Below are 18,538 nucleotides of genomic sequence, written 5' to 3' on the forward strand. Positions count from 1 at the left end.
AACAACAACAACAAATCTCTATGGAAGCAGATTAGCACACCTTGCTCCCAAAGAGAACATGGTGGGTTCTAACCACCAGCCTTCTGGTTAGCAGTTGAGCACTTAACCACTGCACCACCAGTACTCCTTACTACTGACCTTAGCGGAATAAAAAGGATTATAAGCAAATTCTTTGAGCAGCTTTATGTCAAATTAGATAATATAGACGAACTGGGCAAATTCCTTGAAAGACACAAACTTCTAAAATTGATTCGAGAGGAAATTAAAAATCTGAGTAAATTGATAACCAGAAAAAAGCATTGCATTCGTACTAAAATAAAAAAACCTTTGCACAAAGAAAATTCTAGGAAGACCATATAAGAATTGATGCAATTGAGTTATGGAGTTGGAAAAGAATACTAAAAGTACCATGGACCACAAGAAGAGTAAACAAATCAGTACTGGAAGAAGTAAAGCCAGAGCGTTCATTAGAAGCCAGGATAGTGAGACTTCATCTCTCACACTTGGAACAGGTTATCAGGAGGGGCCAGTCCCTGGGAAAGATTATTATGTTTGGTAAAGTGGAGGGTCAGCAAAATAGAGGAAGATCCCCAACAAGATGGACTGGCACAATAATAGCAGCCATGGGCTCAGATGTAGTAGCGATTGTGAGGTTGATTCAGGACCGGACAGCATCTTGTTCTGTTGTTATAGAATCACTATGAGTCAGTACCAACTCTACAACACCTAACAATAATCTGCAATGACAAGATCTTTTACATAAAAAGTCCTAAATTACAAGAAAAGAAAAAATGTAGAGAGATCTAATAAATGAGGTCAGCAGACTGTCAGGATATAAGATCAAAATGAAAAATCAATTATGTTTCTATACAATCAATAAACAATTTAATTGAAATTAAGAAAATGATTCTATTTACAATAGCACTAGAAATAATAGATTTAACAAGAAATTAAAGACCTGAAACTACAAAACATTACTGGAATAAAGACGATATAAATAAGTGGAAGTATATGCAGTGTTATTAAGTGCCGCAGGGTTGGTTCTGACCAATAGCGACCCTTTATAGGGTTTCCAAAGAGCAACTGGTGGACTTGAATTGCCGACTTTGAAGTTCAAGCCGACTTTGCAGTCCAGTGCATTAACCCACAGTGCCACACCAGGACTGTAACTCAATAGTATTGTTGTTGTTAAGTGCTGTCAAATCGGTTCCGACCCATAGTGACCCTGTACAGGGTTTCCGAGGCTGTAAATTTTTACAGGAGCAGAGAGCCTCATGTTTCTCCCGCGGAACGGCTGGTAGTTTAGAACGACCAACCTTGAGGTTGGCAGCCCGATTCGTAACCACTACGTAACCAAAGAGCTCCTTAAGGATCAGAATTAGTAAAGCGGAAATACTTGCTTCCCAAATCAGTCAACAGATTGAATGTTGCTGCTAAGTGCCGTGAAGTCCGTTCTGACTCATAGACCCTGTATAGTATTTTCAAGGCTGTCAATTTTTGCATGAGCAAAAAGCTTCATCTTTCTCCCAGAGAACGGCTGGTGGAACTTGTGGTTCTAGTCCAGTGTTTATCATACAGACCTATGTACTTATATAAAGATCCTAACTGCCTTTTTGTAGATGTTGACAAAATGATTCTAAATGCAGATGGAAATTCAAATGACTCAGATTACCCAAAGAAATCATGAAAAATAAGAAAGCAGAAGGACTGCAAATTTCCAATTTTTAATTTACTTTTCTCTGATATGCTTTTTATATTTTAATATTTTCATCTCTACTTATTCAAATTTGAATCAAAGCATGAGGGTGAGTCAAAAATGAGTCACATTCTGACTGCAGAATTTATTTGAATCAACTTTTAGGAAAGACAAAGACATCATTTTTGACATAATAGTTTTTCAATACACTTGGTCCATCTGTAAACAAGCTTTTTTGTTTTGGTTTTTGGGTTTTTTTATGTTTGTGATTATTTTTATTAAAATTTAAAATAAAAAGATAACATGTTCTCATTGTATAACATTTAAATAATATCACTAGTTATATAATAAAAAGTTCTCCCATCTGTGGCTGAAACTTCTAACTGTTTACAAAAAAAAAAGGTAATAAGACACCAACTATCCCTTCCATAGCACTCTTTACTCAGCTGGACTTAATAATTCATTGCAATGACCACAAAGAACTCAGACACCAGACTCACAGTTTGGGGATTTATTAGGAAAGTTGACAGGTTATATATGATTCAGACTCAGAAATGCAGTTGTTCCAGTCAAGAAATTTCTCCTCAGACAGGCTTCTTCTTTGACCAGTCAATGTTACAAAGCTTTTTTAGGGTTACTGATAAATGTCCATAGGACACACCACTTCAGCATTAAGTCTCAGCCTGAGGGTACTTGGCTCTAGATCTGTGGGTCAATAAACATAGTTTCCCCAATTAAGTGCCTGGGGGCACCACACTCTGTAAGAAAACCTCCTACACAAAGTCACTCAGCATTACTTATCCCATGGGCTATAAGGCTCTCAGTGTATCTTATGTTCTGACTCTTAGTTCTACTGCTTCTACTGCTCCTCTGCCCCTCTCCTAGTGTCACAGTTTCTATCCCTGAGTCGATGTGGTTCAGTGTGTTGTAAACAAGCTTTTATATTCCCTTATTTTTTTTAAAAATGTTTTAGGCTGAGCTGTGAGCCACAAATGCACCACTGTCTTCACTTGTTCATCTGAGGTAAATCTCCGTCCTACAGGGCTACTTTCAGAAGACAGAACAGGTAAAAGTCCAATGGAGCAAGATCAACACTACAGGTTGGATGCTTTAACACATCAAAATGAACTTTTTTCAGTATCAACAGTGTGGGCAGAGGTGTGTGAACCTATATTGTCATGCAAGATCACAATGCCCTTGGATACCTGAATTTAATCCAAGTCTGTCTTGGATTATTTCATAGGCAAAGCCATGACTGATTTGCAAATGATTTCCCACATAATCCACTGCCACTCATCTATTCAACATTTCATGTGCACATTCAATGTTGTCATCAGCCGTGGCTGTGACCAGGCATTTTAAATAAACAGAGTGTGCATCATTTTTTATTCATCTTGATAAATCTAGTACAGAAAAGAGAGCCATTAATAATTGGTCACATGAAAAAATGGACAGTTTCCCGTTGGCAGAATGAGCACATGGATAAAATGCACCCTGTGGTCCCTTCTAAAGTTAAAATGATGTGATGCTGTGAATCAGTCACCTGACCTTTATCACCTCAAATATTTCTTTATAAAATGATGTAAAAACATTTGTACCCTTTATGTTACAAAAATGGTGTATACGTTATTTTAAAAAAACATTTACATAATTTTATAAAAATCAAACTCACATTCTTCCCTTTATATTAAAAATGACCACACTACTTTACAACAAGGAACCCTGGGAGCACAGTGGATTGTGGGTTTGACTGCTAACTGCAAGGTCAGCAGTTCGAATTCACCATCCACTCCAGCCAATCCATGGGCGAACGATGAGGCTGTCTGCTCCTGTAAAGAATTACATCCTTGGAAACCCTATAAAGGGTCATTATGAGTTGGAATTGCCTCGGTAACACACAGCCGCCGCCACCACCACATTTACGATTCCCATATATGCTTACAGCACTTTTTTAAGAAAATTGAAAGTACATCGACACAAATAATACAATAATTTTAGTAAAATTTCTTGCTTAATGAGTTAAGCAAAATCATACATATATACATACAGATTTACATTTAAATGAATGTACATGCTTAAGAAGATATGAAAAAATAAATTGATGAGGTGATTTTTACAGAGTTGATTTTCTTTCTAATTACCTTCTGATGGCAATCAATGAATTTCCATTTTATAAAAAGATATTCATGTAATGAAACATCTGGTGCTTTGGAATATTTCCCTAGGCAACAATGTTTAGGGACATAGTCAGTAAAACTATTATATCATTTGGCAATTTAAAGATAAGGTGATGTGTGTTCTGTATTATTTGATGACAGAAACTTTCCATAATAAACTATTTTATTTGAATTTTGCATCTCTATTAGAAAGCATACACTTTTGTAGGTTAAAGAAAATGCACGATCAATTTAAAATAAAATACATTCTTACGTTTATGTCTTGCTAAATCAAAGGATGCAAAATGGGGTAGGACACCTGGTAGTGTAGCGGTGTAGGATAAACAATGGACTGCGAACCATAAGGTCAAAGGTTCAAATCCACCAGCTGCTCCTCAGAAACCCTATACAGGGTCACTATGAGTGGGAAAAGATAAATTGTTCCCATAAAGATTTATAGTCCCAGAATCCCTACACAGAGTTTCTATACAGTTTCGCTATGAGTCGGAATCAGCAGTGGGATTTATGAAGGAATAAAGGTGCCCTGGTGGCACAATGGCTTAGTGATCAACTGCTGGCAGAAAGGTCAGTATTCAAACCCACCAGTCACAGCGAAGGAGAGCAATGTGGTAGGCTGTTTCCGTAGACAACAGCCTTGAAAACTCCTATGGAGCAGACCTACTCTGTCCTATAGTGTCTCTATGAGTCAAAATCAACTCAACCACAACAGGTTTTGATGGGAGAATAGCAATAATCAGTGAAAAGAGAAGTAACTTTCATAATGAAAAACTTTAAAGAGACTGGTTTTAAATGCAGAAACTTTGATCGAAGCAAGTTTTTTAGTATAAAACTGCACTCTAGTATAGGACAGAAACCACAGTGTTCTATGTGGTTAATTTCAGATAATTTTCTGTCATCTTTGGATATTGAGTCCATCAATTTACTATCTGAAGATCAGCTGTTAACCTTCTTTTCTCCTTGGATGATTTTTCTCACTCCCTGTTGCTCTCTCATTCTCTGCCTCTCTCCTCTCTATTTCATTAAGATTTCTCTCATTTCAGTTTTAAAGATTTGTTGGTGTTCCTATTGAATTTTTGTGATTAGATATATGGTTTGCAGCAAGCTGCATTCATGAAAAAGGAGATAAAATAATTCATGAAAAAAAACTTCAGGTAATCTTGGATTTTCCCCAGCTCCCAGCATCAAGAATACAATCTCTGAGAAGAGTAGCCCACATTTCCACACTCTGAAAGCTTCTTGTTTCCCAGCACATTCACCTGCCCTGTTTGGTGAAATAAGCTCTTGAACATACTAAATCAGTGGTTCCCAATTTGGGCTAGATATTTTAATCCTGAGTATTTAAAAATACCAAGAAACAAGCCCCAAACCTAACAGCTACAAAGAAAAGCACACAAAGGCACATTATTACCAAATCGCTAAAAACTGAAAAAAAGAGCAAAATTTAAATGTAGTCAGGGGAAAGCAAAAAAGGATCTATTACCTTTAAGATAGGATACCCATTTTTCTGGGGAAGAAGACTAAGAGGGGAAGACTATGATTTCTATCTTAGAGTTTGGATCTCTGTAGAATATCTAAGTGGGGATATCAGTAAAATTTATTCTGAAACTCATAAAAGGAGTTTGATCATGAGATAATAATGATTTGGGAATCATCAGCGTGTAGATACTTAATTGTTATTGTTGGGTGCTGTCAAGTCGATTTCAACTCAATGTGACCTCACATGACAGAGCAGAACTGCCCCAGAGGGTTTCCTAGAGAGTGCTGGTGTGGCACTGTGGGTTTATGCGCTGGACTGCAAAGTTGGTCTGAACGTCAAGGTCAGCAGTTCAAGCTCATCAGCTGCTCCTCAGAAACCCTATACAGGGTTGCTATGGGTCAGAATCAACTCGACGGCACTTAACAACAACAACAAATATTTACAAGAGCAGACCGCCAGATCTCTCTCCTCTGTAGCAAACCTTTAGATTAGTAGCAAATGTTTAACACTATCAAGGCTCTAAATATTAATCACAGCCATGAAAATAGAAAATATTTCTTAGATAGAGCACTTGGAGAGATAATAAGAGGAAAACCAGAAAAGAAAAAGAAAAAAACTTGATAAATGACTTCATGTAAAAACTTGGCGCATAGACCTTAAAGAACTCAACCAAAGAGACTGGAGAAAATCTAAGCAAGTTATGACTAAGTAATAAACATGACCTAAAATGTGGCACTGTGGGCTAATCCGTCAGACTGCAAAGTCATTTGAACTACAAGTTCAATGGTTCAAGCTCACCAGCTACTCCTTGGAAACCCTATAGGGGGTCTCTATGGGTTGGAATCAACTCAACGGCATTTAAAAACAACAACAAGACTATTTTAACAAGAAACACATGATCAAGTATCAAATGCAACTAAAGGATCAAACTGAAGAGTAATATAATGTAAGACTGTTATTGAATTTTAGCAACACGTCTAAGACTAGGTAAGAGAAGCAAATGGCTTATATACGGTTGTTGTTGTTGTTGTTAAGGCCGTTGAGTTGGTTCCGACCCATAGCGACCCTGTACAGGGTTTCCGAGGGTGTAAATCTTTACGGGAGTAGAAAGCCTCATCTTTCTCCCGCGGAGCAGCTGGTAGTTTCGAACCACTGACCTTAAGATTCGCAGCCCGATTCGTAACCACTACGCTACCAGAGCTCCATACGAATAGCAGTCAAACAATGTCAGCTATAGTGCCAGAAGATAGTTTCGAACTGCTGACCTTATGGTTCGCAGCCCGATTCGTAACCACTACGCTACCAGAGACCTTATGGTTCGCAGCCCGATTCGTAACCACTACGCTACCAGAGCTCCTTATACGGTTAGCCACTGAAAATCTCATGAATAGCAGTCAAACAATGTCAGCTATAGTGCCAGAAGATGAGCCCCTCACGTTGAAGGCACTCAAAATACAATTGAGGAAGAGTTATCTCCTCAAAGTAGAGTTGACTTTAATAAAGAGAGAGTTGACTAAAAACTTCTAGGACATTGATTTGCTGATGGGGCAAACCTCAAAATAAGAAGAAACAGCTGCAAACAAAAAAATTAATAATTGGAACATGGAATGTACCAAGTATGAATTTAGAATACTAAAATTATCATAAATGAAATGGAACACATAGAGAACACATAGTGAGCTGAAATGGACCAGTATTGGTCATTTTGAATCAGATAGTCATATGGTTTACTATGCAGGGAACAACAAATTGAAGAGAAATGGTGCCCTATTCATTATCAAAAAGAACATTTCAAGATCTATCTTAAAGTACAAAGCTGTCTGTGATGGATTAATATCCACACACCTACAAGGAAGACCAATTAATATCAGTATTGTTCAAATTTAAGAACCAACCACTAAAGCCAAAGATGAAGGAGTTGAAGAATTCTACCAACTTCTTCAGTCTGAAATTATCAAACATGCAATCAAGATGCCTTAATAATTACTAGTGATTGGAATGAAAAAGTTGTAAACAAAGAGGAAGGATCAGTAGCTGGAAAATACGGCCTTGGTGACAGAAACTATGTCGGAGATTACAAGAAAACATTTTGCAAAACCAATGGCTTATTTCATTGCAAATACAATTTTAAACAATGTAAAAGACAAAAAACACACATCAACCTCACAGAAATCAAATCGACTACATCTGTGGGAAGAGACAGTGGAAAAGCTCCATATCATCAGCCAAAACAAGGCCAGGGACAGACTGTGGAAGAGACCACCAATTGCTCATTTGCAAGTTCAGGCTGAAGCTGAAGAAAATTAAAACAAGTCCACGAGAGCTAAAATATGACCTTGAGTAAATACCACCTGAACTGAGAGACCATTTCAAGAATAGATTTGATGCATTCGATACTAATGACCTAAAAGCAGAGAAGAACATCATCAAGAACATCATCTATGAAGAAAACAAAAGGTCATTAAAAAGACATGAAAAGAAGAAAAGACCAAGATGGATACTAGAAAGACTCTGAAACTTACTCTTAAGTGTAAAAAGCTAAAGTTAATGACAGAAATGATGAAGTTAAAAAGCTAAATAAAAATTATTGAAAGTCAGCTCATGAAGACAAGTCAAGTACAATAATGAAATGAGCAAAGACCTAGAGTTAGAAATCCAAAAGGGAAGGACCACACTCAGCATTTCTCAAGCTGAATGAACTGAAGACAAAATTCAAGTGTCGACTTGCAATATAGAGGGATTCAAGGGCAAAATATTAAATGATGCAGGAATATCAAAACAATATGGAAGGAATATTCAGAGTCACTGTACCAAAAAGAATTGGTAGATATCCACCCATTTCAAGAGGTACCATATAATCAAGAACCAATGGTAATGAAGAAAGAAATCCAAGCTACACTGGAGGCATCAGCAAAAAAACAAGGCTCCAGGACCTGATGGAACACAAATAGAAATGTTTCAACAAACTAATGTAGTGCTGGAGACACTCACTCATCTATCTCAAAAGAATTTTGGATGACAGCTACCTAGCCAACTGAGTGGAAGAGATTCATGTTTGTGCCCATTCCAAAGAGAAGGAACCCAATGAAATGTGGAGATCATTGGCAATATAATTAATATTACATGCAATCGGTAAATTTCTGCTAAAGATAATTCAAAAGCTACATCAGTACATCAGCAGGAAGCTGCCAGAAATTCAAGTCTGATTCAGAAGAGGACATGGAATGAGGGGTAGCATTGCTGATGTCAGATGGATCTTGGCTGAAAGCAGATAATACCATGTTTGCCTGTGCTTTATTGACGATGAAAAGGCATTTGACTGTGTGGATCATAACAAACTATGGATAATATTGAGAAGAATGACAATTCTAAAGCATTTCATTGTGCTCATGAGGAAGCTGTACATAGACCAAGAGGCAGCCACGTTTGAACAGAACGAGGGAATACTGAATGGTTTAAAATCAGGAAAGGTGAATGTCAGGGTTGTACTCTTTCACCATACTTATGCAATCTGTAAAGGAGCTCTGGTAGCTTAGTGGTTATGAATCGGGTTGCGAACCTCAAGGTCAGCAGTTTGAAACTACCTGCTGCTCCACAGGAGAAAGATGAGGCTTTCTGCTCCTGTAAAGATTTACAGCCTCGGAAACCCTGTTAAGGGTCCCTGTGGGTCGGAACCGACTCGACAGCACTTAACAACAACAACAACAACATGCAATCTGTATGTTAAGAAAATAATCCGAAAAATTGGATTATATGAAGACAAACATGACATTAGGATTAAAGGAAGATCAAAGACTTCTGTAAAGAAAATTTAAATTCTCACAAACGACCAATAAATAGAATCATGATAAACAGAGAAAAGACTGAAGGTATCAAAGACTTGATTTTGTTTGACTCTACAAACAATCCTCATGGAAGAAATTAAACAATGTAGCTATTTAGTCATATCTGCTTCAAAGGACTTCTTTAAAGTATTAAAGAGCAAAGATGTGCCTTTGAAGACTAAGGCGTGCCTAACCCAAGTCATGTTTTTCGACCCTTTATACGTATATGAAAGATGGATGATAGGTAAGGAAGACCAGAGAAAAATGATGCATTTGAATTATGATGTTAGAGGAGAATATTGAAAGCACCATAGACTACCAGAAAAACAAACAAATATGTCTTGGAAGAAGTACAGTTAGAATTCTCCTTAAAAGCAAGGATGGGGAGATTTCATCTATCATACTTTGGATACGTTGTCAGGACGCACCAATATCTGGTGAAGGACATCATGCTCGGTAAAATGGTAAAATAGAAGGTCAGCAAAAAAGAAGAAGCCCCTCATCTAGAGGGATTGACACAGTGGCAGCTATAATGGATTCAAACGTTAACAACTGTGAGAATGTAGTAAGACCAGACAGTGTTTCGATATGTTGTACACAGGGTCCCTATGAACTGGAACCAACTGGACAGTGTCTAACAACAACATGGGATGGCACCTAACAAAAATAACAACATGGGAACTAAAAGGAATGGGTTCTGAAAGAGGAATGATTATTCTATTGATCTAGTAGGGAAGGAGGAAGGATAAACAAATCTTAGTAGCAGGAGATTAAAGGAGTTATTGATAGAGTCTGCTTTCCCCTTGGCATCAGAAGTGAGTCATTTGCTGAGAATTGGCAGGTGGTGGTGGAGTAAGATACCTCAGCATGTGAAGGATTGAAGAAACTGCTGTCATTAAAGGGAGAGAATGAAAGGATCAAGAGAACAGAAAGTTAACACCTAGTTCTTTGCTTCAGGTGAGGATTAAAAACAACAACAACAACAACAACAACACTGCCATCAAGTTGATTCCAGCTCAAAGCAACCCTATGAAGGGTTCCCGAGACTGTAAATCTTTACAGGAAAAAACAGCCTCATCTGTTTCTCACAGAGCAACTAGTGGGTTTGAACCACCAACTTTATGATTAGCAGCCCAATGCCTAACCCATAGTAGCACCAGATGACAGAAGTTATGAATTGATACTTACTGAATAATTGCCCAGCAGTGTTGGGCAACACAGAAACAGGTTAGGATAAAATGGACATTAAATTGAGCTGCCTGTGGCTGGGATTTTGCCAGATAAGTATGATGAAAAGACAACTGGGCCAAAAAGTTCTAAAAAGAATTAAAGTTGTTGTTATGTGCCATCAAGCCAGTGCCAACTCAAAGCGACCCTATGCACAACAGAATGAAACACTGCCCCATCCTGTGCCAACCTCATAAGCGTTGCTACATTTGCATCTATTGCTGCTGCCACTGTGCCAATCCATCATCTCATGGGAGGCATTCCTCTTTTTCAAACCAGTTTGGAACTGGTTATGAAAGGAAGTTGTGGTGCCTCGAATTTTCTTGATATGGCTTTTCTATCCAAAGTCCTTAATTCCCATCAAGTGATTCGGTGAGACCATGCAAATAAGGTATATAGTGCTCTAAGGATGAGATGGTTAGTTAAAAGGAGTCATCTCAGAAGCAGAAACAAGATCCCAGGACCATCAAGAAGGAAGAACATGAGTGAAGCAGGAGCAGGTCCTTAAGAGTTCATAAGGACCAGCATGGAAAGATGAGCACCTCTGGGCTCCAGACCCACGGACTGAGTAAAGCTGAGTGCCTACAGGCATGAGACTGGCTTGAAGAATGTGCCTTTTGGGCCTTCACAGACTGGCTAAAGGAACTTTGTAATACTTGCCCAAACAGGGCAAAAGTCAAGGACCACATGGCTGAGAGGCCGAAGACAAGAGTGAGACGTGTCTGCAGTCTGGCAGACAAGAGGCATTCCTGACTGGAGAACTGCTGTGTCCTGAGTTGGATTTCATGCTGAATTGTACCCTATTCACTTCCCTAATAAACCCCATAATCCTGAGTATTGCTAGGAGTTCTGTGTGGCCATTGCAATCAGTCATCGAAGCCATATGTGAAGCATGGAACGCTGTGGGTGGGGTGGCTGGTGTCTGAATAGGGTAAAGAAGCATGTTGGGTGGAAGCATGTCTGACCTCTACTTCATAGAAATTGGCCTGGGACTGATTTTGAGCTTGATTCTCTTTCTTCCTTGTGAAGCCAGGGAGGTCAGACATGGTCCCCACATGGGCTTTACAGAAGTGAACCTGAGACAAACATTCTCATATGCACATAATCATTCTTTTGACAACTACCAATATTATCCATGAAATAGTAAAATTGTATACACTTTGTATTTTAAACCCCAAGGAAATTCCTTGGAGTTTCCAACTCTGTTATTCAATAGCTGTATGTTCTTCATCATTAAATCAGGATGTTAATCCTCAGGATTATGGGTACATGAAAGCATCCTATTAACTATCAGTGCTATAGTTCTGAAGGAAAATACAGAAAATGTATGACAATTTTTATAAAGATACTAAACAACCTATGATAATTCCCACTCCCATGGCAAGATTAAGATGAGACAAGAGTAGTTTAAAGAGTTACAAACATTTCCACAGAATTTAAGATCAAGCTACATGGATTTTAATGATGTAAAGTAAGAGCAAAGTCTATGGTCTTATCATGTATTCATTATAAATTGCTTCTTGGACTATCAAACATTTCAGCTTATTTCTTATGCAATCATCTGAAAATACATGTATTGGTTTATGTACTTTTCTTACCTGATGTATCATCTCTTAAATAGTAAATATCATTTTGCATCTTTTCCATATTGCTGCATAGGGAAATTGAGCTGTATGATAGGTGTAATGTAACAGCTCAAATAATAATTGTATCTATCATAATTCAAGGTTTCAGTTGCAAAATCAAGGATTCTCAGCAGAACAAAGTTTGTTTGTCTGCAAGCATGTCAGAATAAAATGCAGAAGATGATATAAACTTCAAACACCTAATTTAACTTCAAATACAAAGAGCAGATGAACTAAAATCATATACTCTACCACTCAATTCATTTTACCTGGTAAATTTTCATTTCTTGCTTTCAGGGAAAAGAAAAACAACAAACATGAAGTAAGACCCAGTAAATATATACCCTACAGAATATAGGTATTTATATTCAAATTCATAAAAAATATATGTATACTTTTTTTCTGTGGAAAATTTGGGTTTTATCCTGAAAAAGTAGAAACACCTAAAGGTGAGTTACAGTAATTCTTTTCAACAAATGTAGGGTTTCTGTTGCTGTGTGCTATTAAGTGCTGCTGTATCAGTTCTACTCATAGCAACCCTGTTTAGAGTTCATAAGGACCGGCTGATGAGTCTGAACCACCTACCTTGCATTTCAAACTGACATTGCGGCCCAATGTTTATCTAACAGTGCCACACCAGAACTCCAGGCCCACAGTAGCATAACATTAAGTTTCTAAATACTATCTTTATGTTACCATCATATCATTAATGAAAACAAGGCCAGGGGCAGACTCTGGAACAAACCATCAATTGCTTATATGCAAATTCAAACTGAAGCGGAAGAAAATGAAAACAAGTCCACAAGAGCCAAAATATGACCTTGAATATATCCCACCTGAATTTAGAGAGCATCGGAAGAACAGATTTGATACATTAAATACTAAAGACCAAAGACCAGAAGAGTTGTGGGATGACATCAAGAACATCATACAGGAAGAAAGTAAAAAGTCATTAAGAAGACAAGAAAGAAGGAAAAGGTCAAAATGGATGTCAGAAGAGACACTGAAACTTGCTCTCCAGTGTAGAGATGCTAAAGCAAATGGAAGAAATGAGGAGGTCCACGAGCTGAACAGAATTTCAAAGGTCAGCTCGAGAAGACAAAGTCAAATATTACAACAAAATGTTCAAAGACCTGGAGTCAGAAAACCAAAAAGGAAGAACACTCAGCTCAGCATTTCTCAAGCTGGGGGAACTGAAGAAAAAATTCAAGCCTCAACTTTCATTATTGAAGGATTCTCTGGGCAAATTATTGATTGATGCAGAAAGCATCAAAAGAAGATGGAAGGAATACACAGAGACGCTGTACCAAAAGGAAATGGTTAATGTTCAACCATTTCAAGAGGCAGTATATGATCAAGAGCCAATGATACTGAAGGAAGAAGTCCAAGATACATTGAAGGAATTGGTGAAGAATAGGGTACCAGGATAGGGGAAGGCGACATTGGAGACACTCACTCATCTCTGGCAAGAAATTTGAAAGACAACTATCTGGACAACTAATTGGAAGAGATCCATATTTGTGCACATTCCAAAGAGAGGTGACCCAATGGAATGAGGAAATCATCAACAATATCTTTGATATCCTATGCGAGTAAAGTTTTACTAAAGATAATACAGAAACAGCAACAACCATACATTGACAGAGAACTTACAGAGGTCCAAGCCAGATTCAGAAGAGGACGTGCAACAAGGGTTGTCATTGCTGAGGTTCTATGGGTCTTGGCTAAAAGCAGAAAATATCAGAAAGATGTTTACCTCTGCTTTATTGACTGCACAAAGGCTTTCAATTGTGTGGATCATGACAAGCTATGGACAACAATGCGAAGTATGAGTATTCCTGAACACTTATTTGTGCTTATAAGGAATCTGTACCTGGACCAAGAGGCAGTTGCTCGAACAGAACATGGGAACACTGATTGGCTTGAAATTAAGAAAGGTGTACGACAGGGTTGTATTCTTTCACCATACCTATTCAACTTGTATGATGAGCAAATTATCCGAGAAAAACATGGTATCAGGATTGGAGGAAGACTCATTAACAACGTGCGATATGCAGATGATACAACCTTGCTTGCTGAAAGTGAATAGGACTTAAAATGTTTACTGATGAAGATCAAAGGGCACAGCCTTCGGTATGAATTGCATCTCAATGTAAAGAAAACAAAATTCCTCACCTCTGGACCAATAAACAACATTCTTATCAATGGAGAAAAGATTGAAGTTGTCAAGGACTTCATTCTTCTTGAATCGACAACTATCAACACTCATGGAAGCATCAGTCAAGAAATCAAATGACGTATTGCATTAGGCAAATCTGCTGCACCAGACCTTTAAAAAGTGTTGAAGAGCAAAGATGTCAGCTTCAGGACTAAGGTGCGCCTGACCCAAGCCATGGTATTTTCAATAACCTCATCTGCATGTGACAGCTGGACAGTGAATCAGGAAGGCTGTAGAAGAATTGATGCTTTTGAGTTATGGTGTTGGAGGAGAATATTGAAAGTACCATGGGCTGCCAAAGAACAAACAGATCTGTGTTGGAAGAAGTGCAGCCAGAGTGCTCCTTAGAGGCCAGGATGACCAAACTTCGTCTCTCATATTTCGGACATATTGTCAGGAGGGACCAGTCGCTGGAGAAGAATATCATGTTTGGTAACGCGGAGGGTCAGAGAAAAAGAGGAAGACCCCCAGCAAGATGGATTGGTAATAGGGCAGCATCAATGGGCTCAAGCATGGCAACAATTGTGGGGTTGGCCCAGGACCGGACGGTGTTTCATTTTTTGTGCATAGTGTCACATGAGTCGGCAACGACTCGGTGGCACCTAACAACAACATCTCTGTTAAGGAGCCCTGGTTTGTGGTGCAGTGGTTAAATGTTAACCAAAAAATCAGTGGTTCAAACCAACCAGCTATCCTGTGGGAGAAAAAATGTAGCAGTCTTTATTAGTAAATATGTATAGCCTTGTAGTACAGTCCTGTTGGGTCCTGTAGTCAGAATTCAACTCCACAGCATTTATTTGGGGGGGTTTCGCGTATCTTTGTGTTAAACCATAGATAGCAGTAGAAGCAAATCACACTTTAGTTAGAAAGTATTGAAGCTACTAGAAATTTGCTGGTCTTGCTTATCAATGTCAGACCTAGGGGGTATTAAAGCACTGACAACTAAACAGTTGGTGGTTTGAACCCACCAGCTACTTCATGGATCAAAGATGTGGCAGTCTGCTTTTGTAAAGATTTGCAAGCTTGGAAACCCTATGGGACAGTTCTACTCTGTCGTACAGGGTCTGTATGAGTCAGAATTGACTGACGGCAATAGGATTATTTGTTTTATTTTGTCTTGCAGGTGTGCCTGTACAGTTCACAGTGGGAAGCCAGTAAAAATGAGGTCTGTACCTCTTTCAGTAAGAGGACTTGGTTTCATGTAAGAGGATGTCTCAGTTGTTAGAAATGGAAAATGGAAGTGGAAAAATGGCAATGGAAGGGAGAGTATATTTTTCAAACACCAAAATGGTAATTTTGACAATTGGCAAAATGGTAAGCAGTAATTCTCACTGCTGGGCATTTTCTTCCAGCAGTTTAGTGCTTTGATCCTAGAGACTTTCTAAGTCAAGTTTAAAGGCCTGGCTCAACAGGAGTCACCATGGCCATCTCTAACGATCTCCCAGGAGCCTCAGTGTTGAGGCCCTGGTTATTCCTTATATGCATTATATACAACCACTTCTGCTAAGATGTCAGTGATTAAGCTGAGATTCTGTAATGCACTCTTATGGATAAGATAATAACATAATGTAATTTATTCTAGTATAATGAACCACATCTCAATGCAACTTGATCAAAAAAGTAAATGCTGACTATAGTCTAAACATTTGATATTGAACTACCCTACAACACTAAGATTTATAGACAACGCTGTCATTGAGAAGCGAGTGTTCAGTCTCATTTCTAGCTGGTGAAACAGAAGTCTCAGGGGCATCTCTTGGTACATACAGTGTTGGTTCAGAAACATAAACAAATAGGTTTCCTTCTTGAAGTATCAAGATAGACATTGCGTATTAAAACTAAATTATATACCGCCCTTACCTATTGCCTAAAATAGCAATGCTTAAAAGATGGAAAAGATCAAATTAATCCTCATTGCCTCATAGGGTATGTGAGGTTAAACATCTAGGATTTTGTTAGGCATATTGTAGGATCTTTGGGGGGTTTTCACATTTCAATAGTATTATTGGTTTCATATCCATTCCCAATAGCTTTGATGGCATATCGTATTGGGCAAATCTGCTACAAAATACCTCTTTTTAAAGTATTAAAAAGCAAAGATGTTACTTGAAGATGAAGGCATTCCTGACCCAAGCCATGAAATTTTCAGTCACCTCATATACATGTAAAAGTGAAACAATTAGTAAAGAAAACCAAAATAATTGATGTACTTGAATTATGGTTTGGGCAAAGAATACTGAATATACCTTTGTTGTTTGTTGCTAGGTGCCATTGAGTTGGTACCAACTCATAGTGACCCTGTGCACAACAGAACACTGCCTGGTCCTGGGCCAACCTCACAATTGTTGCCATGCTTGAGCCCATTGATGCGGCCACTTTGTCAATCCATCTCACTGGGAGTCTTCCTGCTTTCCTCTGACCCTTCACTTTACCAAACATGATATCCCTCTCCAGGGACCGGTCCCTCCTGACAATATGTCTGAAATTTGAGAGACAAAGTTTGGTTATCCTGGCCTCCAAGGAGCACTGTGGCTGCACTTCTTCCAACACAGATCTGTTGGTTCTTTTGGCAACCCATGGCTTTTTCAGTATTCTCCTCCAACACCATAATCAAATGCATCAATTCTTCTACGGTCTTCCTTATTCACTGTCCAGCTTCCGCATGCATATGAGATTATTGAAAATACCATGGCTTGGGTCAGGCGCACCTTAGTCCTGAAGCTGACATCTTTGCTCTTCAACACTTTTTAAAGGTCTTGTGCAGCAGATTTGCCTAATGCAATACGTCATTTGATTTCTTGGCTGTTGCTTCCATGAGTGTTGATGGTTGATCTAAGAAAAATGAAGTCTTTGACAACTTCGATCTATTCTCCATTGGTAAGAAAGTTGTTTATTGGTCCAGTGGAATATACCATAGACTGTCAGAAGAATAGATAAATCTATTTTCAACGAAGTACAGTCAGAAACGTTTTTTGTTGTTGTTGTTAACTTCCATTGTGTTGGTTCCAACCCATAATGACCCTGTATAGGGTTTCCGAGGAGTGACTGGTGAGTTTGAATTTCCAACCTTGCAGTTCAAACTGACTTTACAGTCCAGAGCATTAACCACAGTGCCACACCAGGATTCCCCTTAGAAACATAGATTTTGTCTTAAGTACTTTGAGCATATTATCAGGAGATAACAGTTCCTGAAGAAAGACACCACACTTGGTAGAGTGAGGTCAGTGACAAAGAGGAAAACCCTTAATGAGATACACTGACACAGTGGCTACTACAATGACCTCAAATATGGCAACAATGGTGAGGATAGTTCAGGACCAGGCAGTGTTTGTTTGGTATACACAGAGTCACTATGAATCAGAATTGATTCGATGGCACCTAACAACAAGAACAACTATGTGTGTACATATATGTGTGTATTATGCACATATAACAAACTCTGAATCATATAAACCCTTAACCTTTTAGATGGCTCAACTCTTTTCCACTATACTTGAATAATTCTTATATAGGCATACAATTGAATCATACATACTAAAACTACATAAAGAAATAAAAATGAACTTTTTTGAAATCCCTTCTCCAACTCCACCCCCCCAACACACACATACACACATTTGTGAGGTTCTTCATAAAGTAATGGAAATGGTCAACCGGCATAACCTAGTCCACAAAGACAATGTTCTACATCCTACATTGTTGAGAAGCAACGGGGATCTTAAAAGCTCATGAGTGCCCATCTAAGGTTACAAGAAAGAAGAGTGATGAAAATTGAAGATGCTAGGAATAAAACAGTCCAATGGACTGATGAAATGTGTGCATATCAGTAACCATGACCCTGAGACCACAAGAATTAGATGGTGCCTGGCTACCACTACCAATTGTTCTGAAAGGAATCAGGTTAAAAAGTCTGATAGAATGGGAGAAAATGTGGAACACAACTCAATATTACTTTTAAAACACCAGGGTTACTGACCAGAAAGAGACTGGGGGAACCTAAGACTATGTCCCTGAGTCACCCTTCAGGTCTGGAACTTAACTCACCCTCATGGCCTAATTTTTAGCCAAGCAGTAGATTGTTGTTGTTGTTGTTGTTGTTGTTAGGTGCCATTAAGTCGGTACCAACTCATAGTGACCTTATGCACAGCAGAACGAAACGCTGCCCGATCCTGGGCCAGCCTCACCATTGTTGCCATGCTTGAGTCCATCAATGCTGCCACCTGGCCAATCCATCTTGTTGGGGGTCTTCCTCTCTTTCTCTGACCCTCAACCCTACCAAACATGATATCCTTTT

Source organism: Chrysochloris asiatica, unplaced genomic scaffold, assembly GCF_000296735.1.
Source record: "Chrysochloris asiatica unplaced genomic scaffold, ChrAsi1.0 scaffold00037, whole genome shotgun sequence".
Taxonomy (NCBI): domain Eukaryota; kingdom Metazoa; phylum Chordata; class Mammalia; order Afrosoricida; family Chrysochloridae; genus Chrysochloris; species Chrysochloris asiatica.